This window comes from Pinus tabuliformis, chromosome 1_2 (genome assembly GCF_031772625.1).
Source record: "Pinus tabuliformis cultivar Carrire ecotype Pingquan chromosome 1_2, CPIR1, whole genome shotgun sequence".
Taxonomy (NCBI): Eukaryota; Viridiplantae; Streptophyta; class Pinopsida; order Pinales; family Pinaceae; genus Pinus; species Pinus tabuliformis.
The window spans coordinates 109880958-109897553 of NC_142298.1; positions in this window are offsets into that span (position 1 = coordinate 109880958).

Consider the following 16596-nt stretch of genomic DNA (forward strand, 5'->3'; position numbering starts at 1 on the left):
CATTAATTGGTTTCAAAAGACAACTACAATTTGCATATATATGACTATTAGTAGCTAATTTACAGTGTCTTATAACACGACCAACATTTTGGTCATATTTCTTTGGTCATTAATTGGTTTTTTGAGATGATCATATAGTAATATATTTTGTTGTATATTTGGTCATTAATTGTGGCAATTAATGACTAAATCAATAACTAAATTGATGACCAAATTTATGACTAAATATACTGCTAGATGATAAAATTGAGACAATCAATTAATGACTAAGCTAAAAACAACTAAAATTTGGTCACGTTATGATGAAAGGCGATTTTTCCGGTAAGGAAAAATCCATTTCATTTAGAAATTTCAATCCTAAGGCTTGTGGGTTATGAGCCCACTCTTTCTCGGAAGTGTTTATTTGAGGCCTTAAGCCTTTAAACCTGGGACCATTCAACTATCGGAATACACAGGATTACACAAGAAAACCCCTCTCTAAACACATAAGCTGGAATTCAAATATTATAAACCCGCACTCATAAATTGCCAGGTCCATCGCCATTCCGCTGCACTTTCCATTCTCTGATCTCCGATCGGCCCGATCTCCGCCATCCATTACATTCTCTGATCTAATGGTAAATATTCACACTGAAAAATCAAAACAATCCGTTGATCCTTCGCCGTCGATCAACTCACTCTAGATCCAACAACTTTCAGAGTTTTTGGTTGCACAACTTGCACGGAGAGTACCCACCCGAAAAGCAGTTTTCCTCTCTCCTCGGCTGCTACGTGTCGAACAGTTAGTGGAATCGGGTGCACAACTTGAATTACCACTTACCACTTCTGCCTCACCCGAAATACCACTTCCTGTTGCGAAACTACTTTCCTCATGAATTAACTTCCGTGCTCTTCCACTATGCAATGACCGTCGATCGGATGGTCGACATCCATTTCCTCTGCCATTCCTCCTTAACTTGATTTTGCTTGCTTTTGATGGATTTATGACTCATCCGGGGTTCCTAACACACTTTGTTACGATGCCCATATCACAATCAAATCGACATATTTGGATCACCATTGATCCTATAGTGATCAATGGTCGATCAACACACTTACTAACGGGATTTAAACCATCAACGCATATATATATACAATAGAACTAAAAAGGACATAATACACAGACACACAAATTCAACATTGAACACACTTTTATATTATACATAACAATTACATGCTAAGGCATTTCAGCCTTAGAACAAGCTCCCAATCGATTACATTTTTCTCACTCGGCTTACAACTCTCTATCTATTACTGTCTGTCTCTCCCCCCTTGAACACGTAGGTTCATCATATATATACATATAAGGGAACATTAGATCGGATCACTGTGAAGGATCCGATCACATCCTTTCCTCAAATCTCTCAACTAATCTCTCTATATGCATACATATGGAGATTACATTTAATTAAGTCTTCTATTATAACAGAATTTTTCCCCTGTTTTGCTCTGATGGTCCACATCCTCCTTGCTCTGCTTTGGATTCCTCCTTTAATGAATAGTGTCGGATGCTCCTGCATCATGCTATAAGATATTGTAAATTAGCTACTACTGGTCACCGACTGAAAAATAGTCATTTATATGCAAATTTTAGTCATTGTTTTAGTAACTAATTAGCAATTTTGTACTAGTGATCTCTTCATTTTGCTATATAATATAAAAGGAAGGAATGGCTATTTCTCCATGGACGTAGCCTAAATTGGGTGGACCATGTATATCTTTGTCTCTCTCTTGTTTTATGTGTTTTCTGTGTTTATATTTTTGCAATATTTTATGTGTTCCATTGCTCTGTAATATATAATTTTCTAACAGAAGACCATGAAGAGTCACCACCACCATCTCTCTATCAGATATTTGTTCACCAAAAAATTACAATTGATCCCTTAGGTGAGATACTCTCATGATGTAAGATTGTACGAATTCCCCCCTATTCATATTCATCTCTTTGAGTTGATTTTTTAAAGAGAGTATGTGTTTGAAGTTATTTAATTCATACATCCCAGCTAGCTTGTCATAAATATTCTTAGAAATTTTCAAGTTACCATAATAAACAATCAATTGATCGTGAAAATCATCAACGATAATTTTCTTAGATTTGAGGTCACCTTTCTTGTACCTAGATTTGATAGTAGCATAAGCATTTACTAGAGGCTAAGGTACCCTTCCTTGTACATATTTCAAAACATTGTTGTCATCCAGCATGACTTCCAACCTCATCTTCCAAGCAGTAAAGTTAGATGAGTCACCTACCTTCTCATTATCCTTGAAGAAAGAGGTAGACAGATTTACCAAATCAAATAGGTTCCCTCAACGTATTTCAAAAATTATTACTCTTGTCTCTTATCTCCTTCAGCTTATCTTCAACTTAGCTTTGATACCATGTTAATTTACCACTGTTCTATGTTGCCAAAATCACTTTAGCCCAATTATTTTCTTCAATTAGAAATATTTCAACACAAATTAATCTTCCAATGATTAATAGAATTGTATATAGAACAATAAATGAAATGAACAGTGAGATACACTAAAAAAAAGTAACAAGAGACACCAGAATTGGTCAAAGACCAGAGAAAAACACACAGCAGGGAAAAACCTTTCAAATTCTTCTTCTTATTAGATTTTCATAAAATGTTCAGAGAGAGAGAGAGAGTACAATGATCCAAACAATCAAGAGTCAAAGTCAATCCCAAAACCAACCAAGAAATATCCAAGAGATGATCCCAGTGGAAAAATATGATCAAAGTCAAAATATATGAATTCTATAGTCAACGGTCAACATAATTTAGGTCAAGATCATAGCTGTTGTGACTTGATGAAAGTCATTGCAGCTAAAGCTCTCCAGTCCCAACAAATACCCTATCAAGTGAGTGGATATAGCCAATATTTATATTAACCAACCCTATGACTCTAGAACAATATATTATTTTCTCACACGTGAGCTTAGAACCTGCAATTTTGGACTTCTACGGACCAATTTTAGAATTTTGTGAACCAATCCAAATAAGAGAGAGAATAAAATGCTTGATGATGATGTCCAAAAGAGGTTAACTTGAATTATATTTATATGATTCCAAGGGGTTCCCAATTTCTCTTTAAAACCAACCTAAACTTTTGTGCACGTGGTTTTTCACATTACGAAATAAAATTTTCATTAACCAAATTAAATTCTTCCAAGGGCTATGAGGGGCCTATCTTAATGAAAAATACTGTCCAAAGGAGGGAATTTATCCTTGATCTACCAAATTAATATAGAAACATAATAGTAGTATCCTAATAAATACACACAGACATATTTGAAATAATTGTTATTTATCTTGCAAAATATTTCACAAAAAAATAACGTCCATGGAAATAAGAGACACACAGTTCAAAGACACATACTAAATCCAACGAAATAGTTCATTTTAATTAGTTTTTAGCAACATAAACATGCATCGCAAACAATGAAATAATATTCTTATGATCATTCATAATATGTGCATGAATGTGTGCCATCTCTAAGAGCTTTGAATTATAAAGTGAAAGTCCCAAGATACACCATTACAAAGATACAACATTAGTTCCAATAGTGGAAGATTAAGAAACTATTTGCATCTCAAATGACTAATCTTTTGTCCTATACCTAGCTTGAGAAGCCAAAGTGTAAAGCCCTTTGCTTGAGCTATGCTAGTGTATATATAACAAATGAGGTGACTCTCCACCTTACTTGTGACTCTTGAGCTTCCCTCATGACTCTGGAGCTTGCATGTGACTTTTTGAATTCCTATGAGACCTTTGAGCTTCTACATGGATTTTTGCATTCTATGTGTGACCCTTGAACTTCCACACATTTTACATTTTCTCATTTTTCAAAAATGCGATATTACATTTCCACAAAATTGTGGAAAAATACAATGACAACATGTGACTTTCATGATGACACTTTGAGAAGCCGTGACTTGGCGATGGTGACATGGAACTTCACTTTAGAGTATTAATGCCAAGATTTTCTCCTTGCTGCTATCTTCACATATTTATGATATGTATTGCTTGTTCTTCAACGCCATTCTCCAAGAGGCTAGTTAGGATGTGGAGTCTTCCATGTGATATTGATCTTCATTCTTTTGTCATGATCTAATGTCCCTTTATCTATTTGATTGATGATCTCTCTATGCTTTTGACTTCATAAGTGTCTTCTCGTATCATATCCTTAACATCCTCCTTGAGCATCATCCTGCCATGTCAATATAACCATACCTCGAACTGGATTTCACTCATGACAAGACGAAATTAGTCCCAAAATATCCTAGTCTATCTAGTTTCTCTTGCAACATACTCACTGATCTAGGACAGTGCACTAGATTGAGGAGGAGGCCTAAGGATTGCGCAATGCACCTGAGCAGGAGGTAGGGAGTGAGGGTCTAGGAAATATGACTATACAGTGCACAATGGATGAGAGAGAGATATGGATTTGTAGCCGGGGAAGTTAGGGAGGTAGACAAGACAAGCTTTCTCATTGTGGTTTCACAGTGCACAGTCAAGGAAAGGATGGGAAAGGATTTCACATTCAGCAAGTGCAATTGATAATGATTGAGCACTGGGATTGCACAATGCACAGTTAATGGAGGCAGTTCTTGGTGATTTCATAGTGCGCATTTCCAAGAGGAAGAGAATGCTTGACTGAGGCTTGTGATTGCATAGTTTGTAATTCTAGGAGGAAAAGGGATAGGTGCTTGGTCGTGCAAGTTCAAAAGGTAAGAAAACTCCAAAATTGACTAAGTGTGGGATCAGTAAGGAAGAAAGATGAGACCAGAGCATGTAACCAAACTTGAACATGATCAAACACTCATAAATGACCAATGACATGATGATGAAACACTCAACACCCAAAATCAACATGTCTCCATCGAAATAACAACAAAATGACACTTACCTCCAAGTGCGACACTTAAGATATACCTTTCGACATAAGTGTGGACTACATAAAGAAGGTTCGCAATATCTTGATAATGAGTCAAATGCATGTCCTTGTGATAGATATAATCCATTAATACAAGAGAAAGCGTCAGAGCTACCTCTTAAAGGTGTGCCATAACTACCTTTCACAAAGAATGACACTTCCCTTAACAAAAGATGACACCTTGAATTCCTTCAACAAGGGAGTTAGGAACTTAGGAAGCAAGTGTGGGATGACTCTAACAACTAGAAGTGAAATTCACATGATCAAAGGGATGCTCCAAAGTTTAAATATAGACAAAAATTTGCAAGGTTTTGTAGCAGTGCCAACACTTAGTGATTCACTGGAAGAACCCCTTGCTTCTCTATTGGGGTCTAGTTTTATGCACAAGGTCTAGTCTTTCAGGAAGTATTGATTTATCATGTAGATTACCTTAGCTTCCCCATTTATCCCAGTTTTTATAGACATTTTTGTGCCTTACAGCTCTAAGCATGAAATGTCCATAAACCAAGGGCTCCTAAGTCCCTAAAAGTGTTGTTCTAACTCCTAAAGGAACAAGGTCAACAAATTACAGCTTCTCCTAGAAGTTCTCCACCAGAAACTGCTCAGAATAAGTCAAAACAGGATCATTTCAGCTGCTCCACTGGTTAGTTGCGCTGCATAGCACCTAAACACACTAGCTGGGTGCATTGCAATGCACCTAAATGAACTATGAGGGTGCGTTGAGCGAGAAATGACAAATGGCAGTGCCATTCCGCGAGGTGGAAAGACAATGGAAGCTTCTAGAATCTTCTCCTGTGACACTTGCCTCACTGAATTCGACCAAGGATGAGTAAGAGGCTTTCAGTCTCCAAGTGGAAGCAAGAACTGACAGAGAGAAGACACTAATCAAATCACAAGCTGACTCATCCTCCTTGCATACATCTATATATGGATCCCTCATCCCAGAGATCCAGAGGCTGGAATTTTGCATATTGTAAGGAATAGTTGTTGGTTTATTGAGACAAACAATCAGATTGTTGGGTGATCTATGCTTTGTTTGAGGTGAAGAGGGGCTTCTTTGCTAGGAGTTTGATGCTGGGTCAGAACAACTGTTTGTAACTCCTCCTGGATCTTTTCTTGTTTATCAATAAAAGCTATTTGAGTTTTCCTCCATGCTTTTGTATCATTGATGTTTGTTACATTTGTATGGTCAATTTACATCTGATCCTCGATTGTTTATGAATATAGATCCATGTCTTTGTATAGTGCTATGCTTCTGTGATCTTACAGGTACTTTGTGAAGCTGGGCGTGCAAGGGAGCAGGTAGCTGGGGACTATCAAAGAAGAGAGGAATCGACTTGAAGGATTAGCGCAAGACAGAGGTTGGTCTTTCTATTCCTCTCTATCTATAATTCATAAAGGAAAAACAAAAGAAGCTTTTCTCTGTTTGTTTCTAAGGCAGCTGTCACACCTTAGTGGGATAGAGTAGTTCTATATAGACACTTTTCCCTGTAACAAAATGGCGACTCCACTGGGGAGATAATTAGTTTGTTTGTTTATCTTCTTTGTTGTCGTTTTCATAAACTTACATACGGAGTCTGAAGCTGTGCCAGGTAGCTTTCGAACTGCATTTGCTATGCAAATGCAAAGTAGACAAATGTCGCTTCAGTCGACCTCTGGGATCTGTTTATGATTTAAAAAACTGATTCACAAACTCTCTGATTGCCCTTGTGATAGCTCTTAGATCCTCCTTAGATCTACCCCTGATTGTGCATTACTGATTGCTTTTTACTCGGCCAAAAACCAAAGACTAAACTACAAACCGTGACCCAGAACCCAGATAGAATTCTCATTTCTGCCCCAGTGCAGGTACTGTGAAGAGATCCTGCATTTCAACGCACTTCCCGAAAGGAAAACCTGTGCTGCAATCCAGTTTCTCTGTGTTACAGGTGCGCTGATCAGACTAGCCCTGTGCAGCTGAGGTTCTTGTGCTTCATTCTTTCCAGTTTTGTCTCTGATTTTTGCAGCCTGTGATCAGTATATGTCTGTTAAAAAACCCCTTTTCCTTGCTGTTATTCCGCCTCCTTTGTACAAAAGAACTGTTAATGTTTTTGTGTATTGGTTGAGTCATTTTCAGTTCTCCTTTGCAAAAAGTAGCATAATCGTACTGTCGTCCTTTGATTTGAATCTGTCGCAAGTGTCGATTTCAATCTTAGGAAAGAGTTTGATTGTTGTTGATGGTTGATTATCCTGTTACTATTGCTTTTGGTCTGAATTTGTGATTTTCTAGTGTCAAAAACGAGTATTCATTTCAAAAATCGTAAAGTGTTGTAATCGTCTCCATTTTTTATTTCGAAAAGGAACTTGTTGGTATTTTTCGCTTGAAACGAAATTCAGATTTGTGCATTAACTTTCTTTTTAGGCATCATATACTAAGAAAGTCGAAAACAAATACATGCACATGCATTTGCATATAGACAATCTGTTTGGCTTGATTTAGGAAAGTGCATTTACAGTGTGCTCTTTGCTCTTTGTGAAAAGATTCTGTCTTTCTTTTCCCTAGTAGCTAGGATTTTCATTGCATAAAAGAGATAAAAAGTTTGTTTATCATCTTTAGATTGCATTTTAGGAATTACATCTACATCTCGTGGTGAACCCAAAAGGCAAACTTCATAAGCAAGATCAACTTAAAATAAATTCAATGAATCTAACAACGCTTTGGAACTTAATGCACAACATCTATAGGTCTAGGCTAGAGACGTATTCCGACGTCGTAAAGCCTGGTAACTGTTGTTCTCACTGTTGGTTGGGTGATTCCTCCACTTTGAGGCGATAAGTGCCAGTACAGACTTATGCTCCCACGTACCGTCGAGTATATTTTGGGAGACCCCTATAGGCTTAAATCCTTTATCCATAGGAAGCCGTGTCTGCCACCCTATCGATCGCAATGCACTGAACATAGCATTCGGGAAGATTGACTACCGTACCATAAAAAGTATTCTGCAGTTTTGCGATTGGTTTGGTACTCCCTCTACCTAGACTTCCAGAGCAGTCCCTTTCGTTCCTTTTCAAACTCCTTAACGGAAAAGTTCCATCTGAGCACTTGTCACTTCAGGCTCATTAAAAATCGAAGGAGACTAGAGTCATCTTTTATTTTTTTCTCGACTCTTAAAAATTCAAAAAACAAGTTGTGTCAAAGCGTCTAAAATTTATTTTAAACGGAATATTCATTACCCTTTCCTACGTTGATCTTGGGTTGAGAAAATGGAGTCTACCAACCAAGGAATTCCCCTTGGGGGAAATCCTAGTCCCTTCTCCTCTTGGGGAGATGTTGGTGCACCCCATATGGCCACATTGTCTCTTCTAGGACTGACAATTGGTTTGCCTGTATGGCTCTTCTCAACCTCTGTCGTTCAGAACACCACTATTCCTAAACAATCGAATCAGCAACTAGACGAGTCCAGAGTTACCCACCAACCTTCTACTTCCTCTAATTCTTCCTCTCCTCCTTCCTCTTCGCTTGATGGGGCTGGTAAAGCCAAAAATTAAGTACCTAAGGAGAAGAAGGAAAAGAAGAAGAAAGAGAAGAAGAAGAAGGAGCCAAAAGCGAATGGGGGCAAATGAGTGTCGTCTAACGAAAATCCACACACTGCACCGACCAGGCCTAAATCGCCATGTGTCATTTGCAAGGGAGACCACTATCACAGAGATTGTCCTGCATCCCTCGGATTTTAGGGGACTGGTCTCCCCATTTGCACAACTCGGTGTCGTCAACCTCTGATGATCATGTTGAAAACACACCGTCAACTAGTGAAAGTGAAGCCCCAGGACAGAAAGGAAAATATAGATTTCCTTGTAAACTGTGCGAAGGCGACCATGCCGTCCACCGTTGTCCCTTCTTAGATGAGGCGAAAAGAGTTTTGGAAGATCCTCCGGTTTCACCGGTGCGACTTCCTCCTGGATATAAAAAACTCTTGCCGCGTCCGTCACTAGTTGAAAATCTGGCTGACCGACCCAGATGGTCGGCCGAAGTTTCTATCATCGAAGAAAAACCATCTGAATCAACACCAGACGAAAGTCAAAAGGTTGAGGTGGCAGTTGACCCGGTCTTGCCTTCAGAGGTTCCATCTTCAGATGATACCGTCACTGAAGAGAACAAGGATGACACCGTCCAAGTTCTTTTCATAAGCACAGACTCTGACGAACATGGGGGCAATTTACCCGTTCCTTTACCGCAGGAAGGAAGTTCATCAGAGTCGTACCCAGCCGTCTATTCGGTCCCACCTCCATGCAACCTAGTTGTCTCCTTGGACTGGAATCAACTAGGCAGACCCCGTTTACCAGCTAGTGTACCATTCTGAATTATTGTTCAAATATATAGAATGGTTATGGCTGGTACCATCATAGATGAAGGGGCTTCTGTGAGTATCCTTTCCTCGACTGCTTGGAAAGTGCTTGGTTCGCCATCGCTTTTGCCTGAAATGAGAAATCTAACAGGCTTTGATAAAGGAACCAGTCGACTGTTAGGGATCCTTCCCAATGTGCCCATAACATTGAGAGGGAAAACCGTTCAAATGAACGGATGGTAGTTCAAGGACCCCTGGATTACAATCTACTCCTTGGGCGAGACTATATTTATTGCATGGGAGCGATTGTCTCCTCACTCTTTAGAGTAATGTGTTTTCCGCACGAAGGAAGAGTGGTCAAGCTCGTAGACCAGCTTTCATTTCCCGGATCACACATAGTAAGTAGTCAGATACCAATCCTGAATGGTCTTTTCACGCAAGAAATGTCTCAATCTCCAGTCCGTCCACTCGATGAGCGCGAGTGATTCGAGGGGACATGACTGAAACCCAGGGGGCATGCACCCTGGTCTGCTTCGGCAGGAAAACTCTGGGTATAGGGTAGGTTTCCGCGAGAAAATATGACTAGTCTGTACTCCCGTCCATGGTTGGAAGAGGGAGTTATTCTAGAACAGGATTCTCTTGTCAAAGTTATGTGAGTTGGCGGGCATCGCCACTCACCTTTGTCTATTTCGTTAGACATCGCCGAAGAAGTGTTTTGTTTGCGCTGTGAATAGAACAATCTTTGGTAACCCGTAAGAGGTAGGCCCCTCTCGGTAAAACAAATGATTTGGCGGAGAGAAGTAGGGGTAACCTTGAAACTCTGTTTTATACTTGGGGGCATGCAAACCTTTTGGAGTGCAAGCGAAGAGCGATCATTTATTTTTTAAATTTTTAGGACCTCTAACCCTCTAAACTCGTAGGATTGGTCGTTTCCTAACTTGCATAAAGAAAGGATGTGGGGCAAAAATCTAAAAATTTCCGTTTTAAATGAGACTTTCTTATTATATGACTGGATTAATCGAGCAGTTTTAGCACATAGTTCATGCTCGTTAAAAAATAAACATAAGCCATGAGCAAATGTTTCATCCCGCATTTAAGCTCGTTAAAAAATGAACTATTTCCCGGTAAATAACCATCGTGAATGTAGTACTTCAGCCATTAAAGCCTTGGTCGTGTTTGCACCGTCACCTCCACTTTTACATTGGCCGATCATTCACCTCCATTTGATTGTTTACCCATTTTGAGGAACAGTTGCGAAGAGTGATTTCACTAGCCATCCTTGTGACACTGCCGTGATTGGAAAATTCCAAACCTTACCTCGAATCAGCTGCTACCCTTTTTATCACTCGTTCCTCAAAAGACGAGTCTCCTTTAAGCTCTTTTCAACTGACTCGTAAAATATGAAAAGATTGCCGAGCCATTGGCCTCTCCAGCTCGTTAAAAGGGACAAGAAGTGCTATCCCTCCTCTAAATTTTAATCTTTTTGGACCTGAGGGATTCTTACACAAAAAGATCGGGCGCTTGTTTTGTTCGGCTCGTTAAAAGGATCGAAAATCCATCCCTTCTGTATTGTTTTATACTTTTTCGGACTTAAGGGATTAGATGAAGAAAAAGGAATTTTGGAGTTACCTTTACGTTCCTTTTCAGACTCTCTAAAATTGAAAAGGACCAAATTATCTTTGTCGTTAAACTCGTTAAAAAGATTAATAGCGACAAACTTGTCTATAGACGAGAACGAGTTTCACTATCGCTAGGCTCGTTAAAACATAGTGATCGGTTTTCCCGAAGGCCAAATTATAGAACAAGCATATGTTATCCTCCTCAAGCTTGAAAAAAATAAAGAGGTATTGGTCAGAAATGACTGGGGAAAAATGGGAAGAAAACTCAAAGAAACTTTGTTGGTAGCAAGTCGCTCTTGAACATGACACTTCCGCTCCGTGTCCGAGTTGGGTTGGGTTGTTTCATTCACCGGTCACATCACCATGGTCACACCATACCATCCACATTTGGGGTTAATGCTACCAATCCATCACATCAGTGTCACCGACATGTTCAAGAGAAGTCATCCAGAAAGGCCACCTGTGTCCCACCCACTACCATAGATTATACTCCATTATTTCATGACCGCCACCCTGAACCATATATCATCAGATCGTTTTCACCTCCATCAAAATCATTTGCTCCGTTCCGTGTCATTGATGTGGGATTCATTAAGGCCCTCCTATGACGGATCACTTCTTGTTGACATCAGCTCATTATCCAAGAAGTTGATCTAGGAACACCCCATTCAGTACTTTGAAGCTTGCATGCCTCAATGGCAAGTTTCTCACTTCCGGCGACAGGTTCACATCAATAACCTTCGACCGAAAGATTTTGCGTGGTGTTAGACACCGAGTCCTTTATTCACACCACGTGAATTGTACTGCAGTACCTTGAGGGTCATTATCGTTATCAATGATTCCTCTCGCGCTTGTTAACAATTTACATCATTGACTGGTAATCAAGCGATGTCTTTCCATGTTCGACTTCAAAACATTTCTCACATGGATCGACTTGTACTTCGAGTGAAGATCGAACGAGATTGAAGACCCCAGATCTAGTTTCATCCATCCGGGCTGCGATATATATTCAAGGAAATAAAGACATTCGAATGTACAACATTGCAGCACAGATAATCATCCTATCAAAAGGATGATGGCTCTATCAGAATCATCAGTCTACCATCAGACGATTGTATGTCCTATGTACATGAAAATGAATTTATAAAGCTGAGCATGGGAATGCCCGCTTCAGCTAGATCATGAAAACAATATGAATATAATGTATTGTATTGTATCTTATTACAGGTCTCCTCCCAGCATTGAAAGAACTTCGGATCCTCATAATAAAGCATTTCACCCGATAAACGGCCTCATACTTTAGGGGGCAACTGTTATAGAAATTTTTGTGCCTTACTACTCTAAGCATGAAATGTCCATAAACCAAGGGCTCCTAAGTCCCTAAAAGTGTTGTTCTAACTCCTAAAGGAACAAGTTCAACAAATTACATCTTCTCCCAGAAGTTCTCCACCAAAAACTGCTCAAAATAAGTCAAAACAGGATCATTTCAGCTGCTCCACTGGTTAGTTGCACTGCATAGCACCTAAACACACTAGCTAGGTGCGTTGCAACGCACCTAAATGCACTATGAGGGTGCGTTGAGCGAGAAATGACAAATGGCAGTGCCATTCCGCGAGGTGGAAAGACAATGGAAGCTTCCAGAATCTTCTCCTGTGACACTTGCCTCACTGAATTCGACCAAGGATGAGTAAGAGGCTTTCAGTCTCCAAGTGGAAGCAAGAACTGACAGAGAGAAGACACTAATCAAATCACAAGCTGACTCATCCTCCTTGCATACATCTATATATGGATCCCTCATCCCAGAGATCCAGAGGCTGGAATTTTGCATATTGTAAGGAATTGCTGTTGGTTTATTGAGACAAACAATTAGATTGTTGGGTGATCTATGCTTTGTTTGAGGTGAAGAGGGGCTTCTTTGCTAGGAGGTTGATGCTGGGTCAGAACAACTGGTTGTAACTCCTCCTGGATCTTTTCTTGTTTATCAATAAAAGTTATTTGAGTTTTCCTCCATGCTTTTGTATCATTGATGTTTGTTACATTTGTATGGTCAATTTACATCTGATCCTAGATTGTTTATGAATATAGATCCATGTCTTTGTATAGTGCTATGCTTCTGTGATCTTACAGGTACTTTGTGAAGCTGGGCGTGCAAGGGAGCAGGTAGCTGGGGACTATCAAAGAAGAGAGGAATCGACTTGAAGGATTAGCGCAAGACAGAGGTTGGTCTTTCTATTCCTCTCTATCTATAATTCATAAAGGAAAAACAAAAGTAGCTTTTCTCTGTTTGTTTCTAAGGCAGATGTCACACGTTAGTGGGATAGAGCAGTTCTATATAGACACTTTTCCCTGTAACACCAGTTATAGGAGTAGTATCTCCTATTCCCTTTCTTAGATAAACACAATTACAAAGCTTATAATATCATAATTGTTTCAATATGGGAGAAGGATAATATGTAATTGTGATCTTGAAATGATCAGGGTTTTAGTTCTGTATCCAATGTTGGTTCCTTTCAAATGGGCCTATTTAGTACCTTGGCAAAGTCGCTATAGGAGCATAAGAATTTCTTTTATGCTAACGAGCCTGTTCAATGCCCTGGTGAAGTTACTTGCTTAACCTCTCTAGACAGGAAGTCTTTCTCTTCATTCACCACTTATTTTATTTTCAATATGCTCATTAGAATGTTTTTGGTGTTTATATCTCCAAGGTGGAAGAGGGATCCCGAAGTATTGAGAGCAAGATAGTTATCCCTTTAGAGACTATTTTATACCTCTGAAATTAATATGCTCACCATTAGGTTTCTCCTTTTGCTTCTCTACTTGATTGGATTGGCCTGCAAAAGCACCATTCAATTACAACATTGAGCCAAAGAATTAATATCCTAAAAGGGTATGATGGTTTTTCTCAAAGCTTCCATTCAAATGGATCGTATTTTCCATTGAGAAATCATTGACCTTAAATATATCATACCTAAGTGAAGAAGAGGGGACCAAGAGTTAAGAAAGATTTTTTGCATGTCACAAAGGTCTTCAATTTTTTTTCCACATTGTCAGAACAAAAAAAAACACTTTCACACAAGGTCTTATTTAAATTGATCAACAAACAAAATGAAGAAGGAAAATACAAGATGTGACATGGACCGAACAAAATAGACAAAATGGACAAGGAGAGAAATATGTACATAGGTAGAAGCACAACCCTAGGCTGCTATTGAAATAAATGCTTAAGATATTGGCTATTAAGAGGAAGGGAGGCCATTATCCCATCTAAGGATTGGAGATGATAAGTATGGTGGTCTAGCTTGTCATGAATGATAAAGGGTCAGATCCATAGGGATTGAAATTTGGTGTGCTTACCTTTCCCTTAATGGGATTTATCTTATTTCAATAATATGTATCCAACACTGAAATCATTGTTCCCCACATATTTCTTGTCAAACCAACACTTGATATAGCTCTAATGCATATAATTATTTTCTTTTGTTTTATGCCTTTCTTACTCTAACTTAAGAAGGGTGTTTATCCTGCTTTGAACAACAAGACATGGTTTACCTCAGGATTGTTGAGATATTTGAAGGGTCAAGAGGTATTTTTTCAAAGGAAGGATAACTTATTTTCCATACATGAGGAAGTAAGGGGAGATATTTAGAGATGGCTTTGGTGTGACATGATCAGCCCAAAAAACATTCACCAATGCATTATGCCAGTTCCTTTACTTAGAGTAAACTCTTTCCTTGATGATAAGAATTAAATTCTTATTGGTAGACTCAACTAAACCATTTCCCTGAGGCTAATACTTAGATTAATTCTTTAAAAATGAAGTATTCTCCAATGAGAATTCATAAAGTTTTAACAATGAAAAGTAAGTTGCAATATAAAAAACAAGTGATGTAGGAATGCCAAACCTGGTAATAATTTTATGCTTAAGGAAGTAGATGATTTCCTACTCGTTCACTTGTTTCAATGGAAATGATTTATCCCATTGATTAAAGTAATCTGAAACAATTAAGATATATTGGTGTTGCTTTGATGAATGTGGAAAAATTTCACCAATAAAATTCGACCCCTATTGTTGAAAGGTCTCTTCAATGACAATGGGATGCAATGGGGTGATTGACTTCTTATCTTGAAAAGCACACCTTTGACATATGGGACACTTACAGGTGTAGGCGTGTGAATCCTTATATAGTGTGGGTCAATAATTACTAGCCTGCATGAATTTATGGGTAGTAATGTCACCTACATAGTGCCCACCGGCTGACCCATCATGAAGGTCTTTCAATACTCTTTCTAAATCTTGTGCTTCCAAACATTTGAGCAGGACATGATTGTTGTGCTTCCAAAAATTACACCATGTACAAGCTGATAAGATAAAGCTTTAAGTAAAACTCCCCTCTTCTTTTTCGCTGATAAGTGTGATTGAAACATTTCATGCTCTAGATATTGTCGTACATCAGTGTACTAAGACACAACTACATTTGTAGGGGTAGCTTTCTCAATATTGTACATTTAGATTTATCGTTCCCATCCAAAATAATTCTCATTTGGAGAATTGATTGCTTCTGTTGTAATATGGAAAAGACCATGGCCTTCTATTGTATGAACTAGTTCGAATTCTAGAACACATTCTTGAAGGCTAGTCATCTAGTTCGCCCTCCTTTTTCCCAACTCTTGTTGTACAAATAGAAATCTAACTTCTCTGTGAGGCACAAAGATGATCACATGGATTTTTAAGAGATAAGACCTAAAATGCTTCATTGCCTTGTATACTAGTTAGGCTTGCTTATATATGGTGGTATAATTTAATTTAGATCCCTCTAGGCCAACATTCATAAATGATACGGGTTGCTTGTTTCCTTGATTGCCATTCTGAGTAAGAACGACTGCAATAGATATCTCAGAAGAAAACATATACAACAATGAATATTTGTTAAAATATAGACTGTATAATGTTGGGGCATTGACAATCACTTATTTAATTCAAGCGAAGGCATATTTCTCCCTTTAATACCACTTGTAAATTGCATCATTCTTGATCATCTCTTGTAATGGCATAACAATTTGTGCATAATCTGAGAGGAAATTATGCTAGAAGTTAATTTTCCCCACGAAGGATTGCATGGATTTCTTATTCACGGGAAATGGAATTTTAGTAATAGCATTGACCTGCTCCAGGTCCACTTTAATCCCACTATTAGCTATGATATGTCCCAATAGGTTCCCTTCAGACACTCCAAATATGTTCTTATTAGGATTTAAATATATACCATATTTCCAACATTGCTCAAATATTTTCCTTAGATGACGAAAGTGATCAGATCCTTTCTTCAAAAATACTGTAACATCATCCAAGTACATGGCCATGCTTTTTTCAATCAAACAATGGAATGAAATGTCCATAGCCCACTGAAAGGTAGCACCAACATTTACAAGTCCAAATGGCATCCATTGAAATGTGAATGTACCTGATTGAGTCATAAATGTTGTTTTTAACTTGTTGGTTTCTGCTAATAGAAATTGGTTGTATCCAAAGAATCCATTTAATAATGAGAACATCTCTGACCCAAATACCATTTGGAGTATCTAGTCAATAGATGGCACAGGATAATTTTCTTTATCTGAATCTTGGTTTAAGTTGTGGAAATGAACACATAATCATATCTCTCCAGACTTCTTT